The sequence below is a fragment of the Mustelus asterias genome, chromosome 4 (genome assembly GCF_964213995.1).
Source record: "Mustelus asterias chromosome 4, sMusAst1.hap1.1, whole genome shotgun sequence".
Classification (NCBI taxonomy): domain Eukaryota; kingdom Metazoa; phylum Chordata; class Chondrichthyes; order Carcharhiniformes; family Triakidae; genus Mustelus; species Mustelus asterias.
In genome coordinates this window covers 68,653,482-68,673,920 of record NC_135804.1, presented here as the reverse complement: position 1 = coordinate 68,673,920, position 20,439 = coordinate 68,653,482, and positions in this window count along the sequence as shown.

The window sequence follows — 20,439 nt, the reverse complement described above, 5'->3', positions numbered from 1 at the left end:
GTAACAAACCCCGTTTGGCAATCAGGTTATTGAGATGTATACATCATTGCATTATTAAAACTAGTCGATGTAAACCATTCATCCCTCAGCATTGGCATAATAATTTAACGGCTATCTTTATTTAACAATTGCAGACCAAGGTATTTTGATCTCTGCAACAATTAGGAAGGAACATCGTGATACTCCATTGCGGTAATCAGTGGAACTCATGTGGAAAATCTTCAAAAAGCGAAATATGTTAAGTGATAAAAACACGCCCAATTCTCCCCGCGTTCGACTAGATTTATTCTTGTCATTTTTAGAGTGGAAAGAATAGTCAGACTATCTCTCCGCACCAGTGCATTTTAGCTCATTATTAAACCAGGAGATTCAGGTGCAATGCTACAAGACTTTTGAACATTAACTAATAATTTCTTTGCGATATAACAAATATGTAGGAATGATTGGAATACACAAACTGCAATAGTTTTGACTTACGTTATAAACGGCCACAATATAGGTGAACTGTGCAACATGTGAGACTTGTGTTAAGAGCAGGTAATATTGAGATATACATTCTGCTAAGGGAATTACTAATACATAACAGTGAAAAGGCCTGGAACTGCAGTAACATGTAGGAGTCCTGGATACCCAACCTAATAAAACCTGTGCAAAGATGTGTAGGTGAGGTTAATTAGCTATGGTCAATGTGCTAACAGGGTTGTGGCGTGGGTTGGGGTGGGTGGGGGAGGCGTGGGGGACGGAGGCGGACGAGAGGGGACGTGGGTGGGCTTGGGTAAGATCCTCTTTCGGAGAATCGGTGTAGACTCGACGATCCGAAAGGACTCCTTTTGCACTGTAGGGATTCTATGGATTCTAAAACTGGCTCTGCAAATCGGAAATACATCATGAAAACTGGTCCATTATTAAAACGAAATTTATTATAGTCGTTGAACACAATGGTGTTTCGTTTACGGTGCGCGATCTCAGTCTCCTTATTCCCATTCACGATGGGAATGGCCCTTTCTTTTAATGTTAATCGCTGGAGTTCTTTCGGGAACTGGTCATTGCTGCTACATCAGAAGGCGATTTGGCATCTGCGTGTCTCTGCAGGGACAGGAACACAGAATAGGAATTTACTTATGCTACTATGTTCTTATGTTCTTATTCGCTCAATTGAGCTGATAAACCCGGTCAGATATTCAGCCAACAGGAAAACCGCCGGATTTTCAGGCCAGTTAACGGAAATAAAAAGGGCGGCACGGTAGCGCAGTGGTTAGCACTGCTGCTTCACAGCTCCAGGGTCCCGGGTTCGATTCCTGGCTCGGGTCACTGTCTGTGTGGAGTTTGCACATTCTCCTCGTGTCTGCGTGGGTTTCCTCCGGGTGCTCCGGTTTCCTCCCACAGTCCAAAGGTTAGGTTGATTGGCCTGGTTAAAAATTGCCCCTTAGAATCCTGAGATGCGTAGGTTAGAGGGATTAGCGGGTAAATATGTGGGGGTAGGGCCTGGGTGGGATTGTGGTCGGTGCAGACTCGATGGGCCGAATGGCCTCCTTCTGCACTGTAGGGTTTCTATGATCTTTCTATGATTCTATAAAATTAATTGAAAAGCTCTGCATCCCAATCGCATTACCTCCTTCAAATACACTGAAATGTAGTGATAAGCACGTGCCAATACTACCAGACCAGTCAACGTTAACTAGATTTTCAAAGCGATTAGATCGCTTAAAATTTTAACACAAATAAATGCGAACTTTTGTTGCTAACCGAAAGAGTGGTGTAACAATTATGTAATGTCCAGTCTCTTGAACAGCTAGTAGATTTCTCGTACCTAAATCCTCGAATACCAGAAGTCATGTGTAAACGTAAAACTGAATTTGGGAATCACATTTAGAATACTGGATTTATTTTCCACATTAAAACTGAGAAAAGAAGAATAGTGCAAGAGGGAAAGAAGTAAAATACCAAGGTTGACCCTAAATCCGTAAGAGAAAGGCGAGGTGGAAGGTGGTTTAAGATGCCGAATCTTTTCAATCTGTGCTGAATATATCATAGCGCGTGTAAAATTTGAAATGATTCAGATTCTGTAGAGCGCTTATTACTCTGGTCTTTACCAAGAAGCAAAGGATGTATGTGGAAAATAAATTTGGGAACAGCTGTAAGGAAAATAAGTTGGGGGGATCTTCTGGACAGTTCAGCGAAGGCAAAACCATCGGAATAAGATCTTTGCACGAAATAAATCGATTCGCTCTCGACATGTGTAAGCAATGGTGTAAATCTACTGTACATGCAGAGCTATGGCTTCGCAAATAAAAGGCGTTTAATAATTTACATGGGAGCATTTAATTCATGGACAATTACAGGACAAGGCTGGTAGATTTAGCCTAAAGTTTAAAATTATGCTCATTATCATATGTTAGCCAGATATTCTCAGTTTATCTGCGATAGGCAAACAGCCGAATCCAATACTGCAATAATGACAATACCGATTCGAGTTTGCATGGAATTTACAGCATTGAAAACGACCAACCGGCCTCAATGGTCTATGTTGGAGTTCCGCAGCGTCTCCTCCCACCCTGGTTCCCTCCCGCATGGTCATATTGCTCTCTGCGAACATTAAGTGGGCTGGCAGATGTCTGAGTTGAGTTGAATACAAACCGATTACTGCTTTCTGACGGAATAACGCATCACAACCGTCCGATTAACTTAATAAACTCGCCTCTACACCAGCTCCTGAAAATCGTGCTATTTTCGTCAGAGTGTGAGGTAGTTTTTTTTGTGTTTAATATAAGGAAGGATGGGACAGTGTCAATACTGTAAATTGTGGCGATAGCGTGAAACGGAATGGCTGCCAATTCTACACCACGTCCGGTTTTGGTTTCTAAATATATGGAAAATGGAGCTCTAAGACTGAGCAAACATTGTAAATTTTTCACGATGTTTAAAAGCTGAAATTACTCCATATTGTTCCCATTGATTGAATGGTTTAGAACAGATAGATCGGATTAAGTGTAAAGGAGCAGGAAAAACGATTTTAATTAGATATGTGATAATGTGGAAAACACTAACCAATATCAGTAACTGAATCATGTCAATATTTAAGAAGGAAAGATAAATGGATAAGGTAGGCACATCGAACCAGGACATTGCTGGTGAGGGAATAAATACCACACGGCCAATGGGTCAATTTTGCATTAAAATGTATTTCTAACTAAGAACAAAGAACAATACAGCACAGGAACAGGCCCTCCGGCCCTCCAAGCCTGCGCCGCTCATGTGCCCAACGAGACCATTCGTTTGCATCCCTCTATTCCCAGTCTGTTCATGTGGCCATCTAGATAAGTCTTAAACGATCCCAGTGTGTCCGCCTCAATCATCTTGCTTGGGAGTGCATTCCAGGCCCCCACCACTCTCTGTGTAAAACACGTCCCCCTGACATCTGTGTTGAACCTTGCCCCCCCTCACCTTGAACCCGTGACTCCTTGTGTTCGTCACCTCCGACCTGAGAAAAAGCTACCCACTGTTCACCCTATCTATGCCCTTCATAATTTTATACACCTCTATTAGGTCGCCCCTCATCCTCCATCTTTCCAGGGAGAACAACCCCAGTTTACCCAATCTTTCCTCATAGCTAAGACCCTCCATACCAGGCAACATCCTGGTAAACCTTTTCTGTACTCTCTCCAAAGCCTCCTTCTGGTAGTGTGGTGACCAGAACTGGACGCAGTATTCCAAATGTGGCCTAACAAACGTTCTACACGAGGGACATAGATAAGCTGCAGAGCTGGGCTGAGAGGTGGCAAATGGAGTTTAATGCAGAAAAGTGTGAGGTGATTCACTTTGGAAGGAGTAACAGGAATGCAGAGTACTGGGCTAATGGTAAGATACTTGGTAGTGTGGATGAACAGAGGGATCTGGGTGTCCATGTGCATAGATCCCTGAAAGTTGGCACCCAGGTTGATAGGGTTGTTGAGAAGGCGTATGGTGTGTTAGCTTTTATTTGTAGAGGGATTGAGTTTCGGAGCCAGGAGGTCATGCTGCAACTGTACAAAACTCTGGTGCGGCCGCACTTGGAGTATTATGTACAGTTCTGGTCGCCGTATTATAGGAAAGATGTGGAAGTGTTGGAAAGGGTGCAGAGGATATTTACCAGGATGTTGCCTGGTATGGTGGGAAAATCGTATGAGGAAAGGCTGAGGGGCTTGAGGTTGTTTTCGTTCGAGAGAAGAAGGTTAAGAGGTGACTTAATAGAGGCATACAAGATGATCAGAGGATTAGATCGGGTGGATAGTGAAAGCCTTTTTCCTTGGATGGTGATGGCTAGCACGAGGGGACATAGCTTTAAATTGAGGGGTGAGAGATATAGGACAGATGTTAGAGGTAGGTTCTTTACTCAGAGAGTAGTAAGGGCGTGGAATGCCCTGCCTGCAGCAGTAGTGGACTCGTCAACATTAAGAGCATTGAAATGGTTATTGGATAAACATATGGATGATATTGGAATAGTGTAGATTAGAGGGGCTTTAGATTGGTTTCTCTGGTCGGCGCAACATCGAGGGCCAAAGGGCCTGTACTGCGCTGTAATGTTCTATGTTCTATACAGCTGCAACATCATATGCCAACTTTTATATTCTATGCCCCGTCCAATAAAGGCAAGCATGCCATATGCCTTCTTGACCACCCTCTCCACCTGTGCTGCTACTTTAAGGATCTGTGGACTTGTACACCCAGGTCCCTCTGTGTGTCTATACTCCTGATGGTTCTGCCATTTATTGTATCGCTCCCCCTTACATTAGATCTCCGAAATGCATCACTTCACACTTATCTGGATTAAATTCCATCTGCCATTTCTCTGCCCAATGTTCCAGCCTATCTATATCCTGCTGTATTCTCTGACAATGTTCATCACTATCTGCAACTCTAGCAATCTTTGTGTCATCCGCAAACTTATTGGTCACATCAGCTACATCTGCCTCCAAATCATTTATATATATCACAAACAGTAGAGGTCCCAGTACAGAGCTCTGCGGAACACCACTAGTCACAGACCTCCATCCAGAAAAAGACCCCTCTACCGTTACCCTCTGTCTTCTATGGCTAAGCAAGTTCTCCACCCATCTAGCTAGCTCACCTTTTATCCCGTGAGATTTAACGTTTTGCACCAGCCTGCCATGAGGGACCTTGTCAAACGCTTTACTTAATTCCATATAGACGACATCCACGGCCCTTCCCTCGTCAATTGTTTTTGTCACCTCCTCAAAAAACTCAACCAAATTTGTGAGGCATGACCTCCCCCATACAAAACTATGCTGTCTATCGCTAATGAGATTATTCCGTTCTAAATGTGCATATATCCTATCTCTAAGAATTTTCTCCAACAATTTCCCTCCCACGGACATCAAATTCACTGGCCCATAATTACCCGGGTTATCCTTGCTACCCTTCTTAAATAATGGGACCACATTTGCTATCCTCCAATCCTCTGGGACCTCACCTGTGTCCAGTGAAGAGACAAAGATTTCTGTTAGAGGCCCAGCAATTTCATCTCTTGCCTCCCTGAGGAGCCTAGGATAGATGCCATCTGGCCCTGGGGATTTGTCTGTCTTGATGTTTCCTAAAAAACCTAACACTTCCTCTGCTGTAATTGAGATTTTTTCTAACGGGTCAACACATCTCTCTGAGACACTACCAGTCAACATGTCCTTCTGCTTTGTGAATACTGATGCAAAGTATTCGTTTAGGATCTCTCCTACTTCGTTTGGTTCTAAGCATTATTCCCCTCCTTTGTCCCTGAGAGGTCCAATTCTTTCCCTAACAACCCTCTTGTTCCTAACGTATGTATAAAATGCCTTAGGATTCTCCTTAATCTTCTCTGCCAAGGACATTTTGTGACCCCTTTTTGCCCTTCTAACTCCCTGTTTGAGTTCTTTTCTACTTTCTCTGTATTCTTCCAGTGCTCCATCTGTTTTTAGCTGCCTGGACCTCATGTATGCCTCTTTTTTCTTTTTGATTAGACCCACAGTTTCACTGGTTATCCAAGGCTCCCGAATCCTACCTTTCCTATCCTTCCTCTTTACAGGCACATGCCTGTCCTGCAGTCCTATCAACTGTTCCTTAAAAGACTCCCACATGCCAGATGTGGATTTACTCTCGAACAGACTCTCCCAATCAACAGCCACCAAATCCTGCCTAATCTGGCTGTAATTACTATTTGTAATTTGAACAATACTGATTCTAGGTTACATGGAATTTACAGCATTGAAAACGATCAGCCGGCCTCAATGGTCTACGTTGGAGTTCCACAGAGTCTCCCCCCACCCTGTCTTTCGCGCTATTTTTAAACGAAAGAAAACATTTATTATCTCTTTGGAACTGACATCGTTTCCAAATGACAAGAGTCACCACTAGAAAGACCAATCCACCCCATGCACATCTGGAAATCAGTAAGAGCCTTTCATGAACTGAGATATTAATGAAACACATGTAAAATATGAGTCATATGCCTTTTTAAAACCCAATGTGAGTAAGTAATGGGATAAAAGCAAAATGTTGTAGCGTCTGGAATTCTGAATTTAATAAAAACAGGAAGTGCTGGAAATACTCAGCGGATCTGGCAACATCTATGCTAACGTTCCGAGTCTAATATGACTTGAGAACTCAAGAAAACTAGAATTATTTGAAGAAATGTCATATTGGGCTCGAAATGTCAACTCTGTTTCCTTCTGCACGGACCTGTTGCTATGTAAATATTGGGCTCTTTGCTACTTCAACGTTTTATTCACGGCGGTGCAGCTATATGGAAAAATATATTTTCTCAGACCTCAATTTAATCTTCTTTGCTGTTTGTAACGAGATTGCGATTGAAAATGTCAATGTGAAGTATTTAATATTGTAAAGTGTCTAACTGGTAACTTGGCAATTTGCATCAGATTTTGAGCCCAGATTGTGGGATTCAGGTAAGGGCGTTTTTGTCTCCACGAATCAATCGGGAATTATTTCCCAAGGACTCAGCTGCACACCTGCTCCGTGACTCCAGAATTCCTGGGAGAGACGCACGATGAAACAGCAATCGTGAAGCTTTTGAAATGGAATTAAACTTGATTAAAACCGATTAACTTAACTTTCGCGGATTTAAAATGTGCTGACAAGTGTGGAAATAGGACAATACATCAGAAAGTAGATTTTACTGACCCGGGAGAGCCACAGAAACGCTTCAATCTGCAATAACCGAGACCTGCAATCTTACCTGTGTTTGGGTAGGTGACAATGTGAGTGGTTATGGCTGGAATTTGGAGTGTACTGTGAAAGACCAGGCAGGTGTAAACAGTTAGGGATCGGACAGGTTGCGTCTCTTGCAACCGGTTTGAAGCTTCATATAGTCCATTGGTGCTGGGTTTAATGATGGTATTTATCCCTATTTTAGTTATAGCGCCATCCTTATACCAAATGAAGCTAATATTCTTCGGGGGAAAAGGAGATGTGGTGCACAGAACAATAAGAGTTGCAGCTGGATCCGTTTCAAGTTGCTGAGAGTTAATTTTCAGTGTTGTTGACGGAACTAGAACAATAAAGAATTGAAAGATTGGTAGTTTCACACTGCGGACGTCTCAGAGCGCTTTACAACCAAACAGAACGTTGGAAATGTAGTCACTGTTGTAATGATGAAAATTTAGCAGCCAATTTGTGAACAGAAGCTTCCAAAAACAGCAACAGCAAAAAACAACAATCAGATCATGTTTGTTACGATGTTGATTGAAGGAGAAATATTGGCCTGGACACCGGGATAACTCCCCTGCTCTTCTTCAAAATACGGGATCTTTCACATCCACCCTAGCGGCAAAGTGAGACTAGGCTTAATAATTCATCCGAAGAAATGCACCCCCGGCAGTGCAGGATTCGTGGAGTATTCCACTGGAGGGTCAGCCTTGATATTTATACTCAACTCCTGGACTGGGCTTTGAACCAAGGTCCTTGTGCCTCACAAAGGAGAGCGTAATACCAACTCAGTGATAGTTAATACCATTAATCCAGATTACCAGCTAAACTTTGTGTTCCAATCCATTGCTGGTGGGGTCGTGGGAGGACAGAGAGTTAGGTTGCATTATCTCTAATTATATCCTAAAGGTCATTCTCACCTGTGTCGGTAGTATTTCGCTTGAAATTTAAACTGTTATCGTCGGGCTAAAATAAAAAAAAACACGCGGATGTAAGCGAGTTCGTACCCATTTAAAATCTCGCTCAATCTTTTATTCTACTCGGGAAGCAATTAGATACAATTTGGGCTGTTGGCCTATTTTGCTGTTCCGCTGAAGGCGATTTTCACATCTGAATCTAAAAATTGATTAGAAAATATTTAGCAAATAGGTGAGACTTCAGCACCAAGATCCCGGATGATCTTATTTATTGGCGGCCAAAATTATAAGAAAATATGAGGCTGTAGCTCAAGAGTGCTACATTTAAAAATTAGTCATAGGCGATTTCCTATGGACCATGATATCATAAATAGGGAGGTTTTGAATTCTAATCAGCTGTAACCAATGCGACTAAATTAAAATGCCAAATAAGATACGATCTATCTGCAAATCGGCACATGTGTATACTACTGTTCAAACATGCACCTTATTAGCTAACACTGCATTTTTAACTTCAATTGTTTGCTGCCTCCAAATTTAGGGCGCATTTTAATATAAACAACTAAGTTCTAAACAGGTAAAGCAGACCAATATTACCGAATTATTGTAATATGCCTTCAACACAAATTTGAATCTATTCATCTATTTTGCATTAATCGTGGGATTTAATTTACAATTAAAATCTATCAAAGCACATGTGGGAACACTTAGAAGTGTGAAATATTGCAGTCAGTTGGGTCTCACTCGCATTTTTCTTATACGTACCCCATACTGTTAAATTAGATCCTATTCCATTTCCAGCTGTTTTGCCTTGATGCGTGACAATGCAATAGTATACTCCTGTGTCCTGCACACTCACATTCATTATACGAAGGAAGTCGCTGAATCCAGTTATTATTCTGTAATTTTGCCCTGATCTTAGATATTGATTATCACTCTTTTTCCACCAGTTTACATTCACACGTGGGCCATCTTGAAAGAAGGGAAGCGAGCAATGAAAGGAAATGTTCGTACCGGTGTTTGTGTTCACTCTCTCGGGGAGCTGAGTGACTCTGACTGAAGTTCCTATGGGAAAAATATAAAAATGACATCATATTGCAGGAGTGGGGGGGGGGGGGGGGGGGTCAGGTAATATCTGTCAAGAACAATGATACAATACAAAGCCACATAACTCCGCGATTCAATGAGAAAACAAAGTATTGTGAGACCGGGCACCTGTGAAAATGATTCCGAGAACAGTAATGCACGGAATTGCCACACTGGCCAAAATTCTGAACAATTTGATCAAGCAGAGCGACAGTCCATGAAATGACTGCTTGTTTGTGAGGAGCTGGAGGATGCAAAGTCTTCAATCTACCAAGGTAAAAATTGATTAATTGTCCAGCATTTGCTCTGATCTATTAGGATAAAACGCGGCAAGGAGGGCATATCAAGAAAATGATGTATGTGTGTGTCGCTGATGACGGTGGGCAGCGACGGGGGGCGGGAGGAGGGGGGGGGGCGGTGGTGGTAGATGGTGTTGGACCGGATGGGGCTTGGGGAGAAGCCACGAAGTTCTGCAGCCCTGCTGGCTGAAGAAAGGAAATGACGGAAAATATATGATGAAGTCGTTCATTTCAACCGATTATTTGTGCCTGCCTTAATGCGTCGGGTGCTGTGCTCGACAGCTGCAGCAGGGATCGAGGTGGAAGAAACCTTTAAAGCACGTTTTGCTTCGATAAGAACGGCCACTAAGGTGCTGATTTATTATGGGCACCCGGCCTTCAATCTGTCTATATGGACGTTGGATTCCCATGCTAACTTGAGCAGAAGGATGAGTATTGCATCCAAACACCGTAATAGAGAAAATAAAAACAGGATCAGTCCGAAACCCATCCTCCTTCCAAGAAATAACTGAAATCCGAGAAGATTGCATTTGCTGAGCATTCTCCATGACATTTCCAGGCACCCCGCCCTCGCCCCGCTCCGCCCGATCAGTTTTCAGCACTCGGCTATGATTTCGCTTCCTTACCCGAGGTTCGGGAGGGTTCATTTTTAACACATTGGTTGCCGTGACACTTTCGCTTAAGAAATGTATTTCTCCAGCCTCAAAGTTTCATTATACAGACTGCATATGATAATATGCAAACGGCCATATTGTTCAATGTGAGTTAGAGTCATAGAGGCTTACAGCATGGAAACAGGCCCTTCGGCCCAACTTGTCCATGCCGCCCTTTTATTTAAAAACCCCTAAACTAATCCCAATTGCCTGCCTTTGGCCCATATCCCTCTATACCCATCGTACCCATGTAAATATCTAGATGCTTTTTAAAAGATAAAATCCATCGTTAAGGATGAGATTTCTAAATTCTTGGAAGTGCAGGGTCGGATTAAGACAAGTCAGCATGGATTTAGTAAGGGGAGGTCGTGCCTGACAAACCTGTTAGAGTTCTTTGAAGAGATAACAAATAGGTTAGACCAAGGAGAGCCAATGGATGTTATCTATCTTGACTTCCAAAAGGCCTTTGACAAGGTGCCTCACGGGAGACTGCTGAGTAAAATAAGGGCCCATGGTATTCGAGGCAAGGTACTAACATGGATTGACGATTGGCTGTCAGACAGAAGGCAGAGAGTTGGGATAAAAGGTTCTTTCTCAGAATGGCAACCGGTGACAAGTGGTGTCCCGCAGGGTTCAGTGTTGGGGCCACAGCTGTTCTCTTTATATATTAACGATCTAGATGACGGGACTGGGAGCATTCTGGCCAAGTTTGCCGATGATACAAAGATAGGTGGAGGGGCAGGTAGTATTGAGGAGGTGGGGAGGCTGCAGAAAGATTTAGACAGTTTAGGAGAGTGGTCCAAGAAGTGGCTGATGAAATTCAACGTGGGCAAGTGCGAGGTCGTACACTTTGGAAAAAAGAATAGAGGCATGGACTATTTTCTAAACGGTGACAAAATTCATAATGCTAAAGTGCAAAGGGACTTGGGAGTCCTAGTCCAGGATTCTCTAAAGGTAAACTTGCAGGTTGAGTCCGTAATTAGGAAAGCAAATGTAATGTTGTCATTTATCTCAAGAGGCTTGGAATACAAAAGCAGGGATGTACTTCTGAGGCTTTATAAAGCACTGGTTAGGCCCCATTTGGAGTACTGTGAGCAATTTTGGGCCCCACACCTCAGGAAGGACACACTGGCACTGGAGCGGGTCCAGCGGAGATTCACACGGATGATCCCAGGAATGGTAGGCCTGACATACGATGAACGTCTGAGGATCGTGGGATTATATTCATTGGAGTTTAGGAGGTTGAGGGGAGATCTGATAGAAACTTACAAGATAATGAACGGCTTAGATAGGATGGACGTAGGGAAGTTGTTTCCATTAACAGGGGAGACTAGGACGCGGGGGCACAGCCTTAGAATAAAAGGGAGTCACTTTAGAACAGAGATGAGGAGAAATTTCTTCAGCCAGAGAGTGGTGGGTCTGTGGAATTCATTGCCACAGAGGGCTGTGGAGGCCGAGACGTTGAGCGTCTTCAAGACAGAAATTGATAAATTCTTGATTTCTCGAGGAATTAAGGGCTATGGGGAGAGAGCGGGTAAATGGAGTTGAAATCAACCATGATTGAATGGTGGAGTGGACTCGATGGGCCGAATGGCCTTACTTCCGCTCCTATGTCTTATGGCTTATGGTCTTAATTGTACCCGCCTCTACTACTACCTCTGGCAGCTTGTTCCAGACACTCATCACCCTCTGTGTGAAACAATTGTCCCTCTGGACACTTTTGTATCTCTCCCCTCTCACCTTAAGCCTATGCCCTCTAGTTATAGACTCCCCTACCTTTCGGAAAAGATATTGACTATCTACCTTGTCTATGCCCTCATTATTTTATAGACCTCGATTACGTCATCCCTCAGCCTCCTACGCTCCAAAGAAAAAGTCCCAGTCTATTCAGCCTCTCCTTATAACTCAATCCATCAAGTTCCGGTCGCATTCTAGTAAATCTTCACGGCACTCTTTCTAGTTTAATAATATCCTTTCTATAATAGGGTGACCAGAATTGCACACAGTATTCCAAGTATGGCCTTACCATTGTCTTGTACAACTTTAACAAGACGTCCCAACTCCTGTATTCAATGTTCTGTAAGAAGTTTAACAACACCAGGTTAAAGTCCAACAGGTTTATTTGGTAGCAAAAGCCACACAATGTTCTGGGACACAATTCACAATTCAATGTTCTGACCAATGAAACCAAGCATGTCGAATGCCTTCTTCACCATTCTGTCCACCTGTGACTCCACTTTCAAGGAGCTATGAACATGTACCCCTAGATCTCTTTGTTCTGTAACTCTCCCCAACGCCGTAAAATTAACTGAGTAAGTCCTACCCTGGTTCAATCTACCAAAATGCATTACCTCGCATTTGTCTAAATTAAACTCCATCTGCCATTCGTCAGCCCATTGGCCCAATTGATCAAGATCCCACTGCAATTGGCAATAACCTTCCTCACTGTCCACCATGCCACCAATCTTGGTGTCACCTGCAAACTTATTAACCATGCCCCCTATATTCTCATCCAAATCATTAATATAAATGACAAGTAACAGTGGGCCCAGCACTGATCCCTGAGGCACACCACTGGTCGCAGGCCTCCAGTTTGAAAAACAACTCTCTACAACCACCCTCTGGCTTCTGTCAAGAAGTGGAGATGCCGGCGTTGGACTGGGGTAAACACAGTATGAAGATTAACAACACCAGGTTAAAGTCCAACAGGTTTATTTGGTAGCAAATGCCACTAGCTTTCGGAACAGGCTGTCCCTTTGTCAGGTGGAGTGGAGAAATGCATTTCTCCACTCCACCTGATGAAGGGACAGCCTGTTCTGGAAGGCAGTGGCATTTGCTACCAAATAAACCTGTTGGACTTTAACCTGGTGTTGTGAAACTTCTTACTGTGTTCTGTCAAGAAGCCAATTTTGTATCCATTTAGGTACCTCACCCTGGATCCCGTGAGATTTAACTTTATGCAACAACCTACCATGCGGTATCTTGTCAAAGGCCTTGCTAAAGACCATGTAGACAACATCGACTGCACTGCCCTCATCTACCTTCTTGGTTACCCCTTCAAAAAACTCAATTACATTTGTGAGACATGATTTTCCACTCACAAAGCCATGCTGACTGTCCCGAATCAGTCTTTGCATCTCTAAATGCCTGTAGATCCTGTCTCTCAAAATATCTTCCAACAATTTACCCACCACAGATGTGAGGCTCGCTGGCCTGTAGTTCCCAGACTTTTTCCTCCAGCCCTTTTTAAACAAAGGCACAACATTTGCCACTCTCCAATCTTCAGGCACCTCACCCGTGACTATCGATAATTCCAATATCTCGGGTAGGGGACCCGCAATTTCCTCCCTAGCCTCCCACAATGTCCTGGGATATACCTCATCAGGTCCCGCAGATTTATCTACCTTGATGCGCTTTAAGACTTCCAGCACCTCCTTCTCTGTAATAGGTACACTCTTCAAGACATCAATATTTATTTTCCAAGTTTCCCAACATCCATGCTTTTCTCAACAGTAAATACAGATGAAAAATATTCATTGAGGATCTCACCCATCTCTTGTGGACCCGCACATAGATTACCTTGATCCTTAAGAGGCCATCCTCTCTCCCTTGTTACTCTTTTGCCCTTTATGTATTTGTAGAAGCTCTTTGGATTCTCCTTTGCTTTATCTGCCAAAACAATTTTGCGTCCCCTTTTTGCCCTCATGATTTCTTTCTTAACTCTACTCCTACACCCCCAATTCTCTTCAAGAGATTCACTTGATCCCAGCTGCCTATACACGTCATGTGCCTCTTTCTTCTTCTTGACCAGGGCCTCAATATCCCGAGTCATCCAGGGTTCCCGACTTCTGCCAGCCTTGCCCTTCACTCTAAGAGGAAAGGTAGGGGAGTCTAAAACTAGAGGGCATAGGTCTAAGGTGAGAAGGGAGAGATACAAAAGTGTCCAGAGGGAGAACCCTGGTCGTCCCTTTTCCTTCCCACAGACTCCCCCAATTAACTTTTGAAAGTTCCTGCCTGATACCATCAAAATTGGCCTTGCCCCAATTTAGAATATTAACTTTTGGGACAGACCTATCATTCTCCATAGCTATGTTAAAACTAATAGAATTATGGTAACTGGTCCCAAAGTGATCCCTCACTAACACTTCTGTCACCTGCCCTTCCTTATCTCCCAAGAGGAGGTCAGGTTTTGCCCCCTTTCTAGTCGGGCCATCCACATACTGAATGAGAAATTCCACCTGAATACACTCAACACATTTCTCTCTATCCAACCCTCTAATACTATGGCTGTCCCAGTCAATGTTGGGAAAATTAAAATCTCCAACTATTACCACCCTATTTTTCTTGGAGCTATCTGTAATCTCCTTACATATTTGCTCCTCATTTTCCCACTGACAATTTGGGGGCCTATAGTACAACCCTATCAAAGTGATTTCCCCCTTCTTATTTCTCAGTTCTAACCATATAGACTCAATGGCCGAACCCTCGGATATATCCCCTCTCAGTATGGCCGTGATGCTTTCCCTCAGCAAAAGTGCAACCCCCTTCCTCTCTTACCTCCTGTTCCATCTTTCCTCGAGCATCTGTACCCTGGAACATGAAGTTGTGATTGAAGTTGCCATGGCGATTTATCAACTTGCATTTGCCTGTCCCAAACAGTCTGTCGACAGATGGCTTGTCATTGCCAACACACACCCTCCTCCTCATCGAAAAAATATCTAATGTAACGTGGCCTGGACAACAGTGGAACCAGAATCTTCTAAAAATGGATAACTAATAGGATCATCAGTTTTGTGCCACTGTCGTCAGAGTACGCAGGCAGTGAACGGTGTGAATGTTAAAGCTAATGGATGGGTTACTCATCAAAGGGAATGTTATTTTATGGGTATTGTTGAAGTTGTTGAGTGCTCTTGCAGCTGTAGCAATGCGGATATTGGCCACCGGAGACCCATAGCCTAATCTGTCCGTCATATGTACAATGAGACATTCGGCGATGGCAATGCCACTGAATATCATGTTTAGGTTCACATCCTCTCCTCGGTTAGAAGGGGTCACGGGTGGCACTTGTGTTACTGATGCGCCTCGGCCTGCAGGTCTTACTGATGAGGAATCGAAGTTGGAATTAAACATTCTGCAACTTTCAGCCCCACTTCAGATCTCACTCATCGTGGAAATATACTCCCCTGAGATGACCCAGACTGTCGATGATTATCCTCCAATAATCGCAATTATTTTGTTTGATGTTTGTTGTGATTCCAGCCAGTAGAGTGGCTTTATCACTATCAATATAGGCTTTAGTTTTGTGTGAGCTCCTTGTCGCCACTCAAGTCGAAGGCACAAAGGTTCCTTTCCCGGATGGCCAGCCATTCGATTGACGGACATCTATTTGCAGAGGGGATCAAATATGGTTCCACTGACATTATTAAACATAACTAGCTCTTCCTAATTGGGAGCTGCATGTGTGTGATGATGATGGCTAATGACATTGCTTGCTAGAGTATGAACTACCTGACTTGCGCTGTTATATTCGCGGCCAGGTGTCCCTGGAGAGGGAGCACGAGGTGTCCACGGGCGCAGTTGACGCCTTCCACGCCCGCTGGGTACCGCAGGGGCTGGGGTGCATTATCAACCCTGATAACCACATTATGATTTGATGTTTTAAGTTTCCTTTGTGATTTAGTTTTGGTTCGGGCTGTTCCAATTCCTTTTGGGGAGCTGCCCCTTTTAATTTGTCCGTCAGTTAATTTGAGTTTGTTTATTAAGTTGGTACCTGGAAAGAGATACCTGACTTGTGCTGTGTCGTTTATTTGGGTGGTATGAAAAACGATACCTGACTTGTGCTGTCGCCGACATTTTATTATCGACCGGATAATCACATTTTAGTTTGATGTTTTAAGTTTCCTTTCTACTTTGCTTTTTGGTTCGGACTGTTCCCTCTTCTTTTAGGGAGCTGCCCCTTTTAATTTGTCCCTAAGTTAATTTGAGTTCGTGTATTTGGTTGGAACACTAAAAGAAATACTTGATGAGTCCTACCCCTTTAATTTAATTTTAATTTAATGTTTTAAGTTTCCTTCCCACTTTATTTTTTGGTTCAGGAGTTCCCTTCCTTTCAGGGAACTGCCCTTTTTGAGTTGTCCCTAAGTTAAGTTGATTTTGTTTATTTGATGAGTCCTAATTGATGGCTCAATCAGGGAGCCTCAAGCTCTCTATTTAAAGCAGGTGTGACAGTCTCTCAGCCTGCCGTCGCAGAAAGCTACCCGGAGTGCTCGCGCTCTCTATATATTATAGTTGGTTAAAAAAGAAGCTTGGTGACGGGACTTTTGCCTCCGTGGAGTTATTTCAATGTGTCCGCAACAAAATGAAAGATTTCTGGATAAAGACATGGCTCCTGGGCCAGCTCGTTGGATCCGCAGATTGTCTGGTGCGCTTTACGGGCACCTGATCCAAATGATGCGCAACCGAGATATATTCTTCCCCGTCCTCTGTCACTGGGAAGAGGTTATAGTGGAGGTTACTGCTAGAAGCTTAGATCGTCAGACTGGCTGCAATGCCACAAATTGTTCAAAGACCTCAACAGAGTTCTCAATACTACAGCCTCCACCACGACCAGTGACAATCGTTTGCATCTATGTAGCGCTGTTAAAGCCATAAAACGCTCCAAAGTGCTTCACTGGACTATTATAACCCAAAACCTTGACAATGAATCGCATAAGATCACACAGAGATGACCAAAAGTTCCATCTGAATGTTAGACTGCAAGAAAGGTCTTAAAAAACGAGTCTGTGATGGAGGGGTGGAAATATTTAGGTAGCGCCTTCGAACGATTGTGAACACGGCAGCTGAAGGCACGGCTGCCAGTATTGAAAAAATTAAACGAGGAATGATACAGAGAAAAGAGTGCAGGTTGTGGGCCGAGGGGACGTTATGAAAAATGGGGCGAAGGAGGATTTGAAAACATGGATAACACAAATGTCTTGGCGATGTTGCCTATTTTAACCGGAGCCAGTGGAGGCTGCTGAGTGCAGGCATGATTGGTGAAGGGGACTTGGTGCGATCTGAAACATAGGATAGTTTTGGATGACTGGGAAGCTGGTCAGGAATATGTTAAAATAGCCAGACCTGGAAGCGACTATGACTTGGATGAGCGTTTAAACAACAGAGTGGCTAAAATAAGAATACTGCTCTATTTCTCTCTGTTCACACCTCCATCACCTCCAACCTGGCTCCCCATATTGCACCGTACCCTTCACTGCCCTCCAGTCTCTGCAGTGGACTTCATCCCACTGCCTTTTCCTGCTGTCCAAACTAGCCCTCACGTTCTCAGCACTATTACAAACTGTACTTCCTTCTAACGCATTCTAACGCATCTAACGGACAGCATAAAAATTAATCAACTTTGAAAAGAACATGGACACAACACTTACGAAAGTTGTCACGAACATATTCCCTCTCTTCTGCAGAAGGTTGTGAAGAGCACATTGCGGGAGGCTGTGACTGATGGTGCCGAGTCCGCCAGCACATTGTGTTCCCGGTACGTAACAGAGGCAGGGGCAAAATCATTATAGTGTTGAAATGGACGCTCTGGCGGAGGTGCCGCACATGTTTTCTTAACAATTTCTACCCTTGTCCTTTCTTACTTGTATTTCACACTCTGCATGATAATCTGAGACCACTTTCATCATCCGTTCCTCTCTCTGCTATTATTCACACTCTGATGTATATCGTTTGTCCCTCCCTTCAGTGCCAATGGGTGGCACGGTAGTTAGCATTGTTGCCTCACTGCCCCAAGGACTGGGTTTTAATTCCAGCCTTGGGTGACTGTGTGGAGTTTGCACTTTTTCCACGTGGGTTTCCTCCTGGTGCTCTGGTTTGCATCAATTGGCCAAAGATATGCGGGTTGAGTTGATTGGCCATGCTAAATCGCCCCTTAGTGTCCCAAGATGTACAAGTTAAGGACATTAGTGGGGTAAATATGAGGAGCTACGGGGATAGGGCCTGGGTGGGATACTCTGTCGGAGAATCGGTGCAAAATCAATGGGCCGAATGGCCTCCTTCTGCACTCTCGGGATTCTATGGTTCTGTGGATGAAAATGCGAACAACTCTGTCATTTTAGCATAAAAAGTCCAGTTTTCCTGCAGGTGCAGCTTCTCTGGAAATGACCAATGCAAGCGACAGCTCATAAAACTGATATCATTCAAAAGCGAGAGTGAAACCACGCTTACAGAAAAAAAATGGCAAAATATATCCCACGCTATTGGACACAAGCATACCCAATGAAATACGAGGTGCGCTGGCCATGCACCAGGCTGTAATGCGAAGACTCGGAGAAGGGAGGCTTCCCATTTCAACATGTATCACAGCTTGATAGAGTATAAAATTGGAATAGACTACATGTGAGCGGTACCTGCTGGCCTCTGCCAGAACGACAGTATGGCTGTATTCATAGAATCATAGAATCCTACAGTGCAGAAAGATGCTATTCGGCCCATCGAGTCTACACCGACCGCAATCCCACCCAGGCCCCATCCCCACAACTCCATGTATTTACCCTGTTGGTCCCCCTGACACTAAGGGGCAATTTAGCTTGGCCAAACCATATGACCCGCATATCTGTGGACTGCCAGTCACTCCGCCAACACCATTGTTAGTACATTATTATGTTGCTCGGTTGGAGAAATTTTAATATTTTTTCAAAGACTGTTGGCTGCAAAACACTCTAACTTTATTTTAGCATATTTACTGTTATAAGAACACTTTAACCTTAGCTTCTGACAATACTTCCCTTTCTCAAGACCCAGATCGCGTGTATGTCACTTCCTTCCATGACATCACAGACTGTTACAGTTACTCCTTGATAGAATTTAGCCCAACATCCCCATTACATCTGCCACCAAGTCTCTGTTCAAACTTCAAGGCTCCATGATGTTTCTAGAAACCCAAAGCTTCAGTTCCCCAACCATTCGGAGCATTTCAGTGTTTTGTAGTCTCATGGAAAACATATTGTATTTTTGCCTTATTAAGTAAACGTTGTTTTACTTTGTCTCAAGAACAAACAAAGAACAAAGAACAATAAAGCTCAGGAACAGGCCCTTCGGCCCTCCAAGCCTGCACCGATCATGTGTTCCTAATTAGACCATCCGTTTGTATCCCTCTATTCCCAGTCTGTTCATGTGGCTATCTAGATAAGTCTTAAATGATCCTAGCGTGTATGCCTCAACCACCTTGCTTGGTAGTGAATTCCAGGCCACCACCACCCTCTGTGTAAAATACGTCCCCTGCATATTGAACCTTACTCCCCTTACCTTGAACTTGTGACCCCTTGTGTTTGTCATTTCTGACCTGGGAAAAAGCTTCCAACTGTTCACCCTATCTATGCCCTTCATAATTTTCTACACCTCTATTAGGTCGCCCCTCATCCTCTGTCTTTCCAGGGAGAACAACCCGAGTTTACTCAATCTCTCATAACTAATACCCTCCATACCAGGCAACACCCTGGTAAATCTTTTCTGCACTCTTTCCAAAGCCTCCACGTCCTTCTGGTAGTGTGGCGACCAGAACTGGACGCAGTTTTCCAAATGTGACCCAACCAACGTTCTATATAACTGCAACATCATATGCCAACTTTTATACTCTATGCCCCGTCCAATAAAGGCAAACATGCCATATGCCTTCTTCATTACCTTTTCCACCTGTGCTGCCACCTTTAAGGATCTGTGCACTTGCACACCCAGATCCCTCTGTGTGTCTATACTCCTGATGGTTCTGCCATTTATTGTGTAGCTCCCCCCTGCATTAGATCTACCAAAATGCATCACTTCGCATATATCTGGATTAAATTCCATCTGCCATTTCTCCGCCCAATTTTCCAGCCTATCTATATCCTGCTGTATTCTCTGAGAATGTTCATCGCTATCCGCAACTCCAGCAATCTTTGGGTCGTCTCACCACCTTTTGTTCCTGCTTCGGTGTCTTCTTTCATTTTTAATGAATTCGGACCTCTTTGAACGCTGATTTTCTCACAATTGTTTTACTGGGATCAAAGATATTTTGTTTTTTTTACTGTGCCTAATTCCTGCTGGACACTTTAAGTTCTCGGGTGAGCTCCAAATTTTGATTTATCGCTGATACAAACGGCTTCTCTGGGTTACTTTGGTAAGTTTCTTCTCTAACATGTTCTTTCTGTAAATCTGCATCGTTGACCTGTGGCATCCATGTATGTGGAACGGCAGAAATATATGCCCAAAACCACCTTCCATTGGATTCCATGAGGAACCCCCGTGGAACCAATCCAC